The 18,419-nt window shown below is 39.6% G+C and overlaps 1 protein-coding gene and 1 long non-coding RNA gene across 8 annotated transcripts in view; one reads left to right on the top strand and one right to left on the bottom strand.

Moving 5' to 3' along the window:
• ADK (adenosine kinase) overlaps positions 1 to 18,419 on the bottom strand; it is a 553,898-nt gene that overhangs the window by 292,085 nt on the left and 243,394 nt on the right. The window lies entirely within an intron of this gene.
• Positions 10,571 to 18,259, top strand: LOC122461209. Its single transcript, XR_006283026.1, has 3 exons — positions 10,571 to 10,771; positions 10,994 to 10,996; positions 18,248 to 18,259. It is a non-coding gene; the product is annotated as an uncharacterized LOC122461209 (long non-coding RNA).

The raw sequence follows: 18,419 nt of genomic DNA, 5'->3' as shown, positions 1-18,419 counted from the left end.
TTAATTTCTGTTATTCCTTCACTGGAGTATTTATATTGGTGTGTTAAAAATTAATAAAAAGGATTTTAAAAAAATTGACAAAAGAAGTGACCTATAATTATGTACCTTTGAAAGGAATGATTAGGACTCCCAGAATTCCTTGGCATGCAGATCAAATCTCTGACAAATTCAAACCATTTTCACAGAAAGAATAACTAAACTGTTATGGAAAAAAATTAGAAGGAACCCTCTCTCTCAGTGGATTTCTGTGCAATTGCTGATTGCTCACAGTTGCAAACTCATTTCATTGGGAGCTGAAGATGCGCAGTGCCTCACGTTATCACACCCTGCATCATGGCAGACCTGATCCTGCACTGAAGGAAGTTAGTGGAAGTTATGGGCATAATCCAACCCCAACTGAAGAAAAAACGACTCCCACTGAATTTCAATAGGAGTTGGATCAGACCTTTTGCCACTGACTACAGCGACACTAGGATCAGGCCTGATCAGATTCATCCAGTGGTGAGCTGGAGCCAGTTTGCACTGGTTCGCTAGAACTGGTTATTAAATTTAGAAGCCCTTTTAGAACAGATTGTCCCTTGTGGGACATCCGGTTCTAAAAGGGCTTCTAAATTTAACACCCGGCCAAAAGTGGCATCTTAGGTGCCGACTCCAGGCCTGGAGCTCCGCCGAGCTCCGGGGCTGGAGCACCCATGGGGAAAATTTGGTGGACGCAGAGCACCCACCGGCAACTCTCCGCCCCACGCCACGCCCGGCCCCAGCTCACCTCCACTCCGCTTCCGCCCCTGAGTTACACTCCACCCCGCTCTGCTTCTCCGCCCCCTCCACCTTGTTTCCTGCGAATCAGCTGTTTGCGCGGGAAGCCTGGGAGGGCTAAGAAGCAAGCAGCGGCTTCACTCTCAGACCCAGGAAGGCGGAGGGGAGGAGAGCTGGGGCAGGGGATGGGGGCGCGCGCAAGAAGTGCCCCCTGCGCCGCAACAGGTATCCGGGGGGGGGAAGCACAGGGGAACTGCTCCCCGCCCCAGCTCGCCTCTGCCTCCCTGGGCCTGAGCGTGAAGCCGCCACTTGCTTCTCAGCCCTCCCAGGCTTCCTGCGCGAATACCTGTTTCGCAGGAAGGGCAGAGAAGCAGAGCAGGGTGGCGCGTTCAGGGGAGGAGGCGGAGGCGGAGCGGAGGTGAGCTGGGGCTGGGCACGTGGCTGGGAGCTGCCGGTGAATGCTCTGCACCAACCAAATTTTCCCTGTGGGTGCTTCAGTCCTGGAGCACCCATGGAGTCCGCGCCTAAGGCGCCACTTTTGATGTGATATCAGTGCGGGGAGCAGCCACTCCCCCTACTCCCCTCCCCCCCAGATTCACTATCCTGCCCCTAGGAGCCAGAGGGACCTGCCGGATGCTTCCCGGAAGCTGCCCCAGGTAAGCACCGCCAGGATTCTGCAGCTCGCCCCCCGGCAGGGCCTTCTCGCTCTTAGGAGACCCTCCAAGAGACCCTCCTGCCCGGTTCCGGGGACAGTTAGGGGACAGAGGAGGGGCATGGATGGGGCAGGGGTCCCAGGAGGGGGACGTCACGGAATGCGGGGGGTTGGATGGGCCAGGGGTTCCGGGGAGCGGGGGTGGGCTATGACCCCCTCATGGGGTGAGGAGGGAACCGGTTGTTAAGATTTTGGCAGCTCATCACTGGATTCATTTTATCTCTACAAAAAGATTTCAAAATAAAGAACAACAAATGTGGGAAAGAAACACAGACGATCCAAAGAAAAATATTTCTGTGGACATTTTATATCCCTGATCTAGTTTGTATTTTTGAAAAGTTTATGGAATTCAGCAATGTGAGGTAAACATTTGAAGTCAGATACTTTTTAAGATGTACTATAGTTTTCAGTTTTGCCTGAAAAGTTGGAACGCACAGTAGACCTGACTGTGATTTCAATTAGTCCAGTTTTACACTAGTGTAAATCCATTTACTTCAGTAAAGCTACTATTGAGTAATACAGGATGTGAATGAGATAAGAATCATTTCCAGTAGCTGTCCCTATATATTTCATCCTTTCCCATTTGGCACACAGTAATTTATTAATGGTGATCCTAAAGGAACATATTTCAATAGGGTTCTATTGTTTTTTTAGATTGTAAATTCTTTGGTACAGGGATTGTCATTAAGTATATGTTTGAACAGAACCTGGCACACCAGGGCCTCAACCTGGATGGCCTCTAGGCACAACCACAATGTGAATGTTAAATAATGATAATAAATGATATGACACAGGAAAACTGTCATGGTCATTGAAAAAGTTGTGGATTTGGCATTTAGTACAGATTACACTTATGGAAATGTATTATGCATGTTGGAGAATAAAATTGAAGAATTCTTTAAAATATGGGAATAAGGTTTAGTCTATATTTAAAAAAATAAATAAATAAAATACCCAACTTCCAGAAGTCATCCCATTGTGAAATTCAAATGGGAATATTTCAACTAGCTTTCTTTTCCTCTCCCTGTTTTCAGGGAGGCAGTAAAAAAGGGATAAGGATAGCAACCTGTATGGCATTTCCATTAAAAAAATTAAATATAGAATTTAATTTTACAAAATGCTAATTAATTTGGACCCCCAACAAAAAAAATCATCATCTGATGGGAACAATTCTCCACATTTTCTCTTTTTGATACTACAAGTTGCTAGAGACCAAGGTGAATCTGAGACCATCGAACAGCAAAACCTGTTACGTGATTGTGACATTTATAGAATCTTAATTTTCAGTTCAGTCCTCTAGATCAGATGGTGTGGCTAACAAAAGGCCTTTTCATAAGGAGGAAAAGGGCCTTGATGAAAATGCAGGATTGCCCTATACCTCCAAGTTCACAAACCTGAGATTTCCTGACCTGACCATTTTTACTATAGCTAGGTAGCATCAGTCTTGAGAAAAGTTGTACTACAAGGGTTAAGTATCAGATGGTGGCTGTACGGGAAGGAAGAATAATAAAAGTTGAAAAGGGCTGACACAAAAATGGGGGGGGGGAGGGGGAGAAACAAAGAAAAACCCATCACACAGAGAAAATACCAAGAAAGAATTAATTCTCAAAGCTGTGCAAATTCCTGTGGCTATCAGAATCAGTGGCAGTCCACAAACAGTGCCCGAAATAAAATGATAATCTGTGTTGCCAAAACTCTGTTAAACTGTGTGATATTCATTTGATCTGTGCTTATCCTGGAGGAAGTCCAATACTTTTAAGTAATTAACCTGAATACTTCTGGTTGATACATCCAGACTATTCAAATTGTATTATCTGTTATTAGATGCGTCATCTGAGAATTTCTCTCTTCTTGGGTCATTACAAAGTATACAAATAGTCTCCTCTTCTTTTGAGTAATTCCATCATAGATTATCCCAATCCTAATATGTTCAATAGTACATTAAATATATTTCTCAAACAATTAATCTATTATACAATTACCTGTAAATTAAATTTGAACATAGTATGATCAACAGCACAATTCAATAACTACTAATAGTAAATGTTTTGAGGGAAGTTACTGCTTTCAGCAATACTAGAAAAGCCAAAGACCCCCATATCTTACTTTAATTGACTATAAAATAAACTAATTGTAAATCCTGCAAATTCAATGTTTTGTGCTATGTGTACTCAGTCTGAATCTTTAACCAAATCTATGTAAATTAGTTTGGATCTAAAATCATAATACTGTAGTAGGTCTTTGGTACTCCATATAGTCATCATCTATACCGCATAAAATCTGTGGTAATAAAAAACTTGCACAGATATAAATTCATTAAACTTAAAAGCAAAGCAAAAACACAGTTAAACACAAGAGACTGCAAACTAAACTAAAATGATAAAGGCCTAGAAATTGCAGCTTTTTTTCTTAATAGTTAAAAACAGAAACATAGCTTTATGTAATGTTTTTTGTTAACCACTCCACTAATACGTTAATTATATCATTACATGATTTTCTAAGAACATGTAATTCCATTTATTTATTCTCTATAGAGGCAGAGGAAAGTAGTAGATTAAGAAGCTGTCAAGATGATAAACTGACAGCCAATGCAAATTTATTTTTGCAGTATAGCATGCAAGATTTGTAAATGTTATTATAAAACAGAAGCAGGAAAGTAGCTTCAGGCTCTGAATGGATGAAATAATACTAAGACATTAAAAAGTCTGAAGCAACCGAGGAATAAAAAAAGTTAAAGGCTCCATCTAAACTGCATTAAAAAGAGAACCTGACAGTAAATCAAGCCAAAGATAAGGACACGTACCAGTATTAAAATGCTCAAATTGCTATAAAAGTTACCGTGTAAGCTGGAAGCAGACTGCTAAAGAATTACTGTATTTGCTACACCACTGTGTTTGAATGAACTAACTATGTGATTACAAAGACAACAGTTAGCAATTAGACCCTTATCTTCAGTTTTCCAGAAGACACCTCAGAGTATTCCACTTTCATATAATCTAGAAGCTAAATTTTCCTCTCATATACACTGGTGGTATCTCACTGATTTCAATGGGGATGTAACAATAGACTATGACATGATAATTTGGCCCTATAGCATTCTGTCTTTACTTCAGTAGTTTATGCTACTTAGTAGGTAACCAGTGAAGACTTGGGAATACAAAAACATTCCTATATCAAAGGGCTATGGTGAGATTAACTTATGCTTGCAAAGCAGTTTGAAATTAAAAAGCACTACATACATGCTAAGCGTTATTATTATTACCATAGCACTAAGTTATTCCATATTTTTGTGTGTATATATATATAAAAACATGGAATAACTTAGTGCTATGGTAATAATAATTTTATATAGATATAGATATATAGATATATAAACATACATACACTCACACACTTTTAAACATACAATTTAATCTTTTTTATTATTTGTAAGGAAGCATGACAAATTCTGCATTTATCAACTTTTTAGGTAGCAATAGTGCACATGCAGAAATAATGTAGTTAAACTATTATGGAAATGCTTTCGTTGTAATTCATGCACTAGGATCTCAAGAAAAACGTGGAAATTACGTCAAATCCTTCAGACATCGTCTTAACAAAACAATTTCTATAGACTGATAGATTAATTATTTTTAAAATGCTTAAAATCTTCATCCCATGTTAACATGTTATGTTAACATGACATAACCTATATTCAGGAAAAAGCTATTGGGACTTGATATATTATCTGATAACCATCTTTTCCCCTCTACAAACCTGGTGATTAATAAGAACAATTTTTTAAAATTATGTCTCAATTTTAAGTTGGGCTAAAATGGGTGGATAAGCTGTTGCTGAGGGCCAAATGAATGTATCCTTTGGAGTTTTATAATACAACCTACAACTATCTTAATATTTGATACGCTGGTGTGGCCTAGGACAATTGTATTAAAGTATGATGGGAATTGACAAGCTACGATCTACATAAAAGTCATTCAAATATTTCTGTGTAGTCTCTCTTTAATGAGTCATCATGTTTGGAAGTTACAGAGGTAGCAGCCCCTCACTGCAGTATCTAACCAGTGGCAATTCATCATCTCATCATTCTAACTGCTGCCAGTTTCCCCCAGATGAACCCTTTCATTTTACCATCTTTTTGTAACAGCAGATCTAACTGTAAGAAAAGACAGCAGGCTCAAACATAGATCATAACAGACTTTTATCTCAAAAAGAGGGACAAAACCAAAAAGTCTAAGCCAAAACATGAGTTAAATCAAGCAAGGAACATAAAAGGGAATAAGAAGTTCTTTAAATACATTGAGAGCACAAGAAAGATGAAGGAAAGTGTAGTTCCTCTATTTAGTGGAAAAGGAGCGCTAATAACTCAGGACATCAAGACTGTTGAGGTTAAATGCCTATCTTGCTTCATTCAAAAAGGTTAATGGTGACCAGATATTCAACTCAATTAATATCAACTACAAGGGAATGCAAACAAAACAACAACAACAGGTTAAAGAATATTTAGACAAGTTAGATGTATTCAAGTTGGCACCCATGATGAAATTGGGTACTTAAGGAACTAGCTGAAGTTGTCTAGGAACCGTTAGCCAGTTATCTTTGAGAACTCATGGAGGCTGGGTATGGTCCCAGAAGACTGGAGAAAGGCAAACACAGCACCTATATTTAAAGAGTGGAACAAAGAGGACCTGGGGAACTATAGAGCAGTCAGTCTAACTCTGATAACTGGGAAGAGCTGGAACAAATTATTAAACAATCAATTTGTAAGCACCCGGAGGATAAATAGGGCTATAAGAAATAGCTAGCATAGATTTGTCAAGAGCAAATCATGCCAAACCACCTTAATATCCTTCTTTGATGGAACTGCTGACTCAGTGGATGGGAGGAAGCAATCGATGTGATATATCTTGATATTAGTAAGGCTTTTGACACAGTCCCACATGACACTTACATAAGCAAACTAGGGAAATGCAGTCTAGATTATTTTGCTATAAGGTGGGTGCATAACTGGTTGAAAGACCTTGCTCAAAGAGTAGTTATCTGTGGTTCACTGTTAAACTGTGAGGATGTATCTAGAGGGACCCCGAAAGGGACAGTCCAATGTTTGGTAAAAATCAATATTTTCATTAATGATTTCAATAATGAAGTGGAGAGTATGCTTATAAAATTTGCAAATGACACCAAGCAGGGAGGGATTGCAAGCATTCAGGAGGACAGGACTGGAATTTAGAGGACCTTGACAAATTGGAGAATTGGTTTGAATTCAACAAGCTGAAATTCAATAAATACAAGTGCAGAATACTTCACTTAGGAAGGAAAAATCTAATGCATAATTACAAAGTGGGGAATAACCAGCTAGATGGTAGTCCTGCTGAAAAGGATCTGGGGATCACAAATTGAATGTGAGTCAACAATGTGATGCAGTTGTGAAATAGGCTAATATCACTCTTGGGTATATTAACAGAAATTTTCTATGTAAGATATGTGAGGTAATTGTACCACTTTATTCGGTACTAGTGAGGCCTCAGTTGGAGAACTGTGTCCAATTCTGTGCACCACACTTCAGGAAAGATGTGGACAAACTGGAGAGAGTCCATAGGGCAGCAACAAAAATGATAAACAATTTAAAAAAACCTAACCTATGATGAAAGGTCTTGAGAAAATACAACTGAGGGGGGGACCTAATAGCAGTCTTCAAATATGTTAAGGGAAGTTATAAAGAGGACTGTGACCACTTGTTCTTCCTGTCCACTGAAGGTAGGACAAGAAGTAATGGCCTTAATCTACAGCAAGGGAGATTTAGGTTAGATATTAGGAAAAACTTTCTAACTAGAAGGGTAGTTAAGCACTAGCACAAACTTTCAAGGGAGATTGTGGCATTTCCATCAGTGGAAGTTTTTAAGAACAGGCTGGACAAACATATATCAGGGATGGTCTAAGTGTACTTGGTCCTGTCTTAATGCAGTAGGCTGGACTTGATGAGTTGTTGAGATCCCTTCCAGCCCTACATTTCTGTAATTCTTTTCTTACAGTTATATTACCACATTTGTCACCCCCACTATTTGTCTTATTTTAGGCAGTGCCCCAGGCAGCCACAGTCCCAAACACACTCCTGAATCCAGATTTGCCACATCTCTAGGTTCACCCACCACCGATCTCCAGAGGTAGAGAAACTGCAGCTCAGACTGAGGAACCCTTCCAGAATCAGTGATATTAAAAGTTCGTCCTTTGACCAGGGTGTGTGTGTGTGTGTGTGTATGTATGAGGGGGGGTGGTTAACAAGTCAAAATAAATACCTTACTTTCCAAAATGTATTAGTTAAAATCCCACTCTAAATTAGTATTTTAATATTTTAGAAAGCTTATGGAGATATATGTAGGAAAACAATGTGGGTACAGTCATTCCTACAATTAAATATGACTTTCAATATAATAAATTTTTTAAAAAAGTTTTCCTTTACTGAAAGCCAAAAGTAATATTCTTTAATCCAAGAACTGTACCTAATTTCCTTGCTAATCCATTAACCATTGTAATATATGACTCAAGGTTGAACAAGAGATAGCAGTATTAAAACTAAGAACTAGAAAAACATCAGCATGGATATCTTGATCTTTCATAAACAAGTAAAAACAGGAGGGTAGCTTTGCAAAACTTCAGACTGCACATTTAGGAAGGTATCTATGTTGTAATTTCAGCTGCAGAAATCCCTTTAACCCACACAGGGATCATATACAGTATACAGTGTACTCCAGATGTTAGAAAGTTATTGAGTGCTAAAAGAAAGAGTATCATAATACAGGAGTCCCAGTTTATTCCTGAAGTTTCTTAGATTCCCCGCAAAAAAAAATCCTACCTATTGACAGCCAATCTACACCACTGCCAATAGTACATTCAAAAATGAGGCTGAGCAGTTTGCATTCCAGTGTATGCAGAAAGAACAAAAACAGCAAACAAGAACTTAGAGCAGATTGATGAATTCTGGCAAACCATGGCATGTAAAGATGAAGCCTAGTTATGGTATATCAGTAGCCTTTATCAGATTTGATTGAAATCAGCTCATTTGTGGAACTGAGGATTTTATAATGAACATAGAACTTTTCATGTAAGAAAATGGTGTTGTGATAAGATGTAAACAACCTTCAAATAGGGAGGGCACAAAACCATAAGTATCCTGCACATATGATTAAGTGTCATTAAAGATATGGCATTGTCGCTTTGCAGATAGAATGGCTCTAAATTTCTCAGGTATATCTTGCATATTGTGATAACTGGCCCTTGCAAGACAATGCCATTCTGGAGAGGGAAAGCTGGCCCTTGAATAACATGCTACTTGTGGAGAGAGTTCAGCCAGCTGGTTTCCCAGTTAAAAGTCTGAACTTCTGTCTGGGAGTAGTGCAACACTGCAACTTCCTCAAGAAATTTGGTGGTCTTCCCCTGAACATCCTGTTGGTACAACGCTAGACTTCCTTGAACTAGATATGAGCCCTTCAACTGCAGAAACTAATTGAATTAAGTTGGGAGAGAAACCAAGCTATTGTTTCCAGTATATCAGTACACTGTGTATGTTCAGTGAATCAAAATAAACAAACCTTACATTTCCATTGAAGCCTGCAAAAGCACTGTCCCCTGTATACCCAGGAAATTTGGTATAAAAGAGGCTCAGCAAAAAGTGTAGGTATGAAGTAATAATAAATAAAAAAAGATCAAAATGGCAGAGTTCTTACTGAAGGTGATTTTATCAAATGTAAGTGAAGCGATTACTTGCCATTCTGTATGCCGCTTACAATATAGTAGAACAGAAAAGAGAGTACAGGGCCGGAGACATCAATCCTGTGAGAGGATGCATTCTAATATGATAATGAAGCTTGGGAAAAGCACCAGGGGTAGAAAACAGATCAACAGAACTGCTAAAAGCAATTGGTTACCACAGTAGTGATCTCATGTGAAAAATTTGCCACAGCATATGGATGACTCAAAATCGACTGGATGGGAAGAAGGGACACTTTAACTTACCAAAGAAAGGGGATATCACAGAGTGCAGTAACTACTATATCGTCTCCCTGATAATGCTGCATTACATAATTCAAGATCACGTGAACTGAATGATAGAAGAGGAACTACCACCAGAACAAGCTGCCAAATCATGGAAAAATGCAGGGCATATAATCACCCACTGACTATGTGTTTCATTGACTGCTCCAAAGTGTACGATACCATTTGATATGACTGTCTCTGGAGGATACTGGCAGACATGTGGATTCTGAAGCATCTCACTGAGCTCATTGCAAGTCTCTACTGTCAACAATAGAGCATGGTGCAAACAACTGGTGTGACAATGAGTGGTTTTCCACTGGGCATAGTGTGAAACAAAACTGCATTCTGTTTCCAAGTCTTTCCAACATGTATGCAGAATTTATTATGAAACAAGCCCAGAAAGATTTTGATAAAGTGGAAGGAAGTAGGATTTACATTGTTGGCACCTCTTAACCGACTTCAGAAATACTGATGATATGACTGTGACACAGAGGCTCACTGGTGTCAACTGGCAAAGGGTTAACTGTTCTGTACAAGCAACTCCTGTCTCAGGCTTGGCAAACTCACCACATATAATACACCATTTTCTTGATATTTATCCTTACAGGATAGCATGTGAGGTCTCTACTGAAAGCTTGTATCTCACTGATACTCAATCATTGTGATGTGTATACAGGTAATATTTAAGGAATGATGTAACTATATTGAAATTAAGCTTTTAGGGTCTTGGAATGAAAGTGAGTCACCAGGGAATGATATGTTTCAGTGATGGCCCATTCAAGTGGGAGGGACTTGTCACCCCTCCTTAGCTAGCCAATGATGTAATGTATTGCTCAACTGTCCATCTTTTCACCAACTCACAAAAGTCAATGAAAAATCATCCAAGACAAACACTGAAACCTCCTGAAAGTGAAAAAGGAAAGATGGAACAGTGCAGGGATCGCCCTATCTGTGAATAAAGACAAAAGACCTATTCAATATATCACAGGGTGAAGAAAGACACTCTGGCTCCATTCCCTGGGGAGTTACCTTGATGAGAGGGGGTGCTTCATGACAGTCTGGATTCTAGCTGCAAAGACTGAACTTTGGAGTGAAAACCTACTTTATTCGATAGGAAAGGTAACTATTAAGGGTACGCCCTAGTTTGCATTTTATGATTTTATTTTGTATGTAACCATTTGTTTCCACCATTCACGCTTGTTTCTCTTTGAATCTCTACTCTTTCTTAACTGAATTTCCTTTTATTTTACTATAATTGAACTCAACAGCTATGTGTAATACAGCAGTAATAGGCTATGGTAAAACTGGTAAACTGGAGTACACTGTTTATTTAGGAACAGAGGATCTGGATTTATATGGGTAACCAGAGATCAAGGGCTGGATTCCTCTGGGGGACATTTTGAAGGGACTCAGGAGCTGGGGTGCATCTATTGTCAATCTATTGCATCTCAGGGCAACGGAAGACCTGAGTGGCTGACAGGCTTATTCTGTTAGGAAGTTTACACTCAGCTGGCAAAGGCAAGACTCCCTCATGCTGGAGACAGGTGGCAACGGGATAACTCACAGCCATGGGTGCCACATTCTTTGCCTCAAACATCAGTGCAGTGAAACAAATGTTGGAGTCCACAAAAATAGTGAGGAATGGGGACTATCCCTGAACTTGGCAAGAACAAAATGTGTGTATGTTGACACAATCAATTATAATAGGACATAAGTGGACATCATGATTAGTCGTCAAACTATAGAGGCAGTTGTTGAATTTAATTATGTAGGATCATACATATTCAACCAAGGAAACTGTTTTAAAGAAATTGGATGATAACTAGGGATGGCTCCTTCAGCCATGGTCTCCCTTACAAAAGTGTGGAATCATTGTGGCATCTCAAAATATACAAAGGTTTGACTAGTGATTTATAGAGGAGAATCCTGGGAAATTAATGCTGCTGACAAGAAGAAAATTGGAGCCTTTCAGATGTGGTGCTGGAAAAGACTCTTGTTTAGCTCTTGGACAGAAATTAGAAATATTACAGGAATCACATCAGGTGTACAGATGTAAATAATCTTGAGAAAGATATCATGGAAGGAATGGTGGCAGGTCCTTGTACCAGGGTACAGGCAGTGAAGAGAGGGATAGACGGCATGTGGAAGATCACCGGAAGGTCAGCTGCTGAGTGTCAGTGACTGGTATGTGGGTGGTTGTGCCTAGAGTTGGAGCAGGAATCAAGCCTAGCACTTACAGCTGGAGTCAGTAGCTAGGAACAGGAGCCAAAGGTCAGAGCCTGAGTCTGAGGCCAGATGCCAGAGCCAAGGGTCAGATCCAGAGTCAGAAATTTGAACTAAGAGTCAAAACCAGAGTCAGAAGCCAGATGGTAGAGCCAAGCACCTGAGCCTGAGTCAGAAGTCACCAATCAAAACCGAAGCACAGAGTCGGGAAAGAGGCAAGGCAGGGACAAGACTGAGGCCCAGGCAGAAGCAGGACAAAATATGGTGGGAACAAGCAGAAGCTATTACAGCCATGGGCAAATCCTTTAAGCAGCTGCTTATGCTGCTGGGCTTAATGGCCAGTCTTCTATTTGATCAGATCATGTAGCCAGTCAGCAGAGGTGGTGCTAGCCCATTGGGGGCCTAAGTAGAAATATTTTGGGCCCCCTCCTTGACACAACTCATAATAAAAAGTGAATAGGGGCCTCTTTGAGCTGCTCAGAGCCCTAGCCAATTGCTTAGTCTGCTTATGCCTAGAACTAGCTCTGCCAGTCAGGCAGCTTACTATAGGCGAGCTGCGCTCATTAGGCTGTCCATATACTAGCTATGCTGCAGGCCCTGATTCCTGACGCTGAGCATGTAAAGTTAGCAATGCATCAAGAAGGCTTCAAAAAATTCTGCTAGGATGTCACAGTATTGAGACATGAATAAATTGAGTTTACTTACTTACAAAATAATTCTCCATTTTGGAAAAGATTTGTACAGAAATCCCATCAAATTCTAAGCATTTGGAGTCAATCTTTTCTAAACAGAAAAGAATAGTCGATAATAAACTAAACTTTATACTTTATTATAAGTACCTATCAAATAACATCAAATATAAAAAACATGCTCAGCCAAATCTATTCTAACTAGAGTAATACTCACCGACAATAAGTAATAACTGCCATATCCAACCAGCCAAAACTATCTAAAACAGTATTTATAAGGCCCTGATCAACATAGTATCTCAGTGCCTCTCAATACATCCCTTTATCAAAAGTCTCAGAAAAAAATGAGCTATGAAGTGTACTTGTAAGGTTGAACAATGCAGCTAAATGTGTGGGGACTGAGATCCAGAGAATGTTCCTAGCCATTAATCTCCTCCCTTTTACACTGACAGGGTGTTAGCAAGAATACCTCGGCTGATCACAACTGTGATATCACAAAGAGACAGGTGGTCTCTCAAATGACCAATTCCAAATGATTTAGGCCTTTCCAACTCAAAACCATCCCCTTAAAATCTTCTCAAACAAGGCAATCAGTGAAAACTACAGAGCACTGGTGTGTGTTGTGCTGTCTGCATAAGGTACCATTTAATACAAGGGGCAGCTGTGCTCTGCACCAAACTTCTGCTTTTGAATGGTACCAAAGCATAGCCCCATAAAAAGAGTTTATTACAGTAGTCTAGTGACAAAAACATGTATAACTGTAGCAAGATACACATGTGAAAGAAATGTGGCTTTCTTTTTGCCCACTGGAGATGGAAAAATCAAGTTTTGCTCTCAGGTGCTAAATGAGTATCCAGGAGAAGTGCAGGATAGAAGACGACCACTAATGTAGCATTTGGCCATCTACGCGTGGCCAGAAGGCAATGCTCATTTGGATGCAGATGTTACTACTTTCATCTATGCAACTTCATGTTTGGACTACTGCAACGTCTTGAAGCACTGGTTACCTATCCCAGACAGATTTAAAACGTTAGTTTTCACCTATAAAGTCCTCCATAACCTGGGACCAGTCTACCTATGAGCCCATCTCTCTCTCTCTCTCAGGGACAGTGCTACAGTTGTAATCAGTAGAAACACTTATGCTTTCCTCAATCAAATAGAAAGATGGCTGTTGGCAGAGCATTTTCTTAAAGGCCCCTGAGCAACCAAGCCTATTAGTACAGATCTTACACTCCATATGCAAATCTGAAAGCAGGCTGACTCAAAGCAAGGATATCTGAGGATTCCGGATACTCCATCACAACTGTCTCAATAAACCTACATAGAAAATGATATCTGGACATAAAGTTAACAGTTAACAAGATCATTAGACTCAAGAGGGGGTTTTTTTTTGGGGGGGGGGGGTGTTAGGTAGAAGCTTCACAATGGCTTTCTTAGTGACAGCTGGCACCCTAAACCAATAAAATAAAGATGATGACATCGATGAGTACTTCTCCATTAGACTGACATGATAATCTTGGATTCCAAAATGACTGCCAGAAATAAGTGAGATTTTTCTTTAGAGACATTGATAAAACACATATTTAATTTTTTTAAACTATACAAATTAGATTTCCCTTTAAATCACTTCTCTCAGAATTACTGAGTTTTGATTTTTTCATAGACATACACTCATCACACCTCTTACATTAAATATCGAAAAATTAACTGTTTGGCTAATCACCTCTGCTTCAGCAAATCAATGAGCAATACAATGTCCACTAGTACATGACAGCAATTCTTTCTTCTTTGAGTCTAATGACCACATTTCAGTAATTAATGAACCAAACACAGCTCAGTTAATTCCATTACTTCAGTAAGGATCTATTCTCCTCTTGATGTGCATGCATAACTCCCATTAACATTAATGGAAGTTATGAATGTTTATCATAGTGGTAATAAGCTCTTTTGAATGTACAGTGCACAACCTACATGGGGATGTGAAATGGTTCTATGATAATATATTGCTTTCCCTACTGCAACACCATGGAAAAAAGATTGTGCACACCTCTGTTGACCACAATGTGACGACTCTGAAAGGACAGTCATACTGGAGCAGATATATGGAATGACTACAAGTATGAGTATCTGTCACAACTGTTGGGCACTCCATATTTTCTTTTTTAAAACAGTATCAGATTTTTAATCTTTTGGGATTTTTATCTGCTAGTGGACTAATGAGGTGATGGACAAACAGGTAAATAGCTGTCCTAATTTTGAGAGCCTTAAGAGAACAAGTTTCAGAGTAGCAGCCGTGTTAGTCTGTATCCGCAAAAAGAAAAGGAGGACTTGTGGCACCTTAGAGACTAACAAATTTATTTGAGCATAAGATTTCATGAGCTACAGCTCACTTCATCGGATGTATGCAGTGGAAAATACAGTGGGGAGATTTTATATACACAGAGAACATGAAACAATGGGTGTTATCATACACACTGTAACAAGAGTGATCAGGTAAGGTGAGCTATTACCAGCAGGATAGTGGAGGGGAGGGGGCGGGGATTATCACTACTTTTGTAGTGATAATCAAGGTAGGTCATTTTCTTGTTACATTTTCTTGTTCTTGTTCTGTATGGTAACACCCATTGTTTCATGTTCTCTGTGTATATAAAATCTCCCCACTGTATTTTCCACTGCATGCATCTGATGAAATGAGCTGTAGCTCACGAAAGCTTATGCGCAAATAAATTTGTTAGTCTCTAAGGTGCCACAAGTACTCCTTTTCTTTTTTAAGAGAACAAATTATAGAACTCCACAGGATATTACTATAGTACAAAGCATTAAGTGATGGGACAAAAATTATCAAATCAATGGCCTCACAGTACAATTCCAAGGAATATATCAACAAGGCAGTACACAACTGAAGAACAAAGAAAGAAAAAAAAAAAGGAAGGAAGGAAAGAAAGAAGGAAGAGTAGCAAGGTTCCCTGAAGCTAAGACATTTTGGGAAAAGAAGCCAGAGCCTACGAGAATGACCATGTGAAAGGGACAGTAGCTAAGAGATCATAAGATTTCCCCCTACACTAAAACAAAAATTAGACGTAGAAAACTAGCGCTACAAAATTTGGCTAATACAAAACATGCCTGCAACTTGTATCTTTGTCTTGTGATACTGTTACCTCATGAAATCCGAAGCCCTAGTTATAACAGGCTGAGTTAAACAAAGTTAACATAGCCAAAATAAAGAGCTTCGATTTTAGATCTATTAAGAGTTTTTCAGTTTTCAAATATAAATTAACACCTAGAGTGTTTTTAAAATACTCCATAACATGATATCTGTGTACAATTTTAGAAATGTATTTTGTGTAATCTATGTATGAAATATTTTAAAACACTAACTATAACTCAGGATTCTTTCAGGCACAAAAGAAAAGTTTATTTGAAAGACTGCCAAAATTACTTTTATCGCTGACATGAAACTGACACATTAACCTGCTAAATATTTGTGCAAGTACTAACAACCAAGCAAAGCATATTAGAGACAGTGACTAAAAGAACAAACAGCTGCCTGTACTTAAGCATTCCATTCTGCTAGCATAGCTAATACTATTGGCAAAGGAAGTTACACCCATTTTATAATACTACTACAACATTTGGCAAGTAGATGTTCTAAATGGAAATATTCCAGCAATGAATTTTCCAAAAAGTGTTGCGTGATTCATTTTAAAAAAGGTCAAAACTAAAACTATAAATTTCATTGCAAAAAAGCTTGAGAATTATTAAAATTATGCACATACATATAATGTGTGTATATACAGTACATGACTATTTAAGATTAATATCACTTGGGTTCAGAAATTAGTGATCATCAATCAAGAGGCTATTAATAGATTGTGAAATATAGCTGAAATGTATTTATTTCAGCTGGTATATGTGATAGTATATGTGAACCTCTTCCTGATTTGAGGATGGCCATTATCAGAAATGTCACTTTTCAGCAAACTCTGGCAGCATAAGGAGAGGCTACTCACCTCATGCAAAAACCAAAGTTCTTCAAGGTGTGTCCCCCTATGGTTGTTCCACTACTGTGCCCTTGATTGGAAATTTCTGATAGCAGTGCCTGTTCAGCCTACGCATGCACCCCATACATCCTCATGCCTCACGTCAACGTTATATGGGGTGCATGAGCAAACCACCCTCAGTTCCTTCTCCATCGCAAAGATCCACACGCGAGACACTGAAGCAGAAAAGAAAGAGGGTGGGTAGTGTAGCACACACAGGTGAATATATCTCGAAGTTGTACTGTGGGTACTGCAGAAGGTAAGTTCTCCTTCTTGTTGGATTAGTGTCCCTGTGGGGGCTCCACTTCAAATGACTCCAAAGCAGTACCCGCTTTAAGGAGGTGGGAGGTTGAGATCGGAGTCCAATACAGATGAGATAACTACATTGCTGCAGGTATGACAGCGTAATGATTGGAAAAAGTATGAACTGCTGATCAAGTTACCACTTCTTGACTAGTTCTGTGCAGTTTGGGGGAAAAAACTGGAAGATGAAAGGTTTGATTAATATGAAATTCTAAGGACACCTCCAGTAAAAATCTTGGATGTCCTGTAAGTGTGGTGAGCTATTTTCAGAAACACTCATCTTCATGGATGCAGTAACCATCCCAAACACACCAAGTCATCTGTTAACTACAGCCAGGCACCCTGACACCATAGAATATGTGCCAAGGAGAAAGACTTGGATATACATGTTAACACACTCAAGTCCGCCTTCATCAAACAAGGACACTTCACAGGAAAAGTAGACCACATCATGGAACAGGCCACCCAAATATCCTGAGAGAACCTGTTTCAACACAGAAATAAAACCCCCTCTGACTGCATACCCCTAGTTGTCATCTACTAACACACACTGGAACCCATAAGGGATATCATACAAGTACAACTCAAACTTGCTGGGGACCCCATCCTGAAAGAAATCATTCCCTAACACCCCCTTCTGGCCTTCACCAACTCCCCAAATTCTCCCCAGCAGACGCAAGCTCCCCACAGACCAAGGCACACCAACTCAAAGCAGCACCAGACCTTGCCAGAACAACAGATGCAAAACCTGCAGACATATCTCCACTGATACAAAGATCAACACCCACCACAAGATCCATGGGTCCTACACATGCCCATCCCAACATTTCATGTACCTCATCCAGTGCACTAAATTCCCCCCAAAAAACTATGTGGATGAAACCACACAATCACTACATTCTCAAATGAACTCATACAGGAAAATGATAAGCCAAAACCACCATCTCCTGTGGCTTAACACTTTTCACGAAGTGATCACTCTATATCTATCAATCCTCATCCTCAAAGGAAATCAGCATAACAATTTCAACAGATGAGTCTGGGAGCTTAAATTCATAACTTTGCTAGACACTAAAAATCATGGGGTTAATAAAGACACTGGTTTTATGACATATTATAAGAATCTGTAACCTACTAACCTCCTTTTTGTCCTATGACTACTGGGGTGTTAACAGGCCACTTCATCTTGAATGGTCCCTAAGAATATGTGCCCACTACTTATGCTGAACTATCTGTTTGGTCTTGTGTTTAGCTGTGACACTCTGAGTAAGTTTCCCAGACATAAGGAAGCACTCCGTGTAGCTCAAAAGCTTCTCTCTTTCACCAACAGAAGCTGGTCCAATAAAAGATATTATCTCATCCACCTTGTCTCTCTACTAACCTGGGAATGACACAGCTACACCACTGCATATGAAAAATCTGTTGAGTCTGCAAATAGCTTGCGACCATCAAAGGGAAAATCTTTGGAATTACTCTGAACCTCTCTTGGAAAGCCCAACAGCTGTAACAAAGACACTATTCTCATGACCACTGCAATGGACACACTGTGTTGCCGTATCTGCAGCATCCAAGCAGGCCTGGAGCAATCTCTTTGCCAGGAGCTGATCCTCTTCTATAATGGACTTGAGCTGGTCCCAATGTTCTTAGAACATGAGAATGGCCAAT

This window comes from Dermochelys coriacea, chromosome 7, assembly GCF_009764565.3.
Source record: "Dermochelys coriacea isolate rDerCor1 chromosome 7, rDerCor1.pri.v4, whole genome shotgun sequence".
In the NCBI taxonomy this organism is placed as follows: domain Eukaryota; kingdom Metazoa; phylum Chordata; order Testudines; family Dermochelyidae; genus Dermochelys; species Dermochelys coriacea.
Note: the sequence above shows the minus strand (reverse complement) of the source record. Positions and strands in the feature narration are given on the sequence as shown.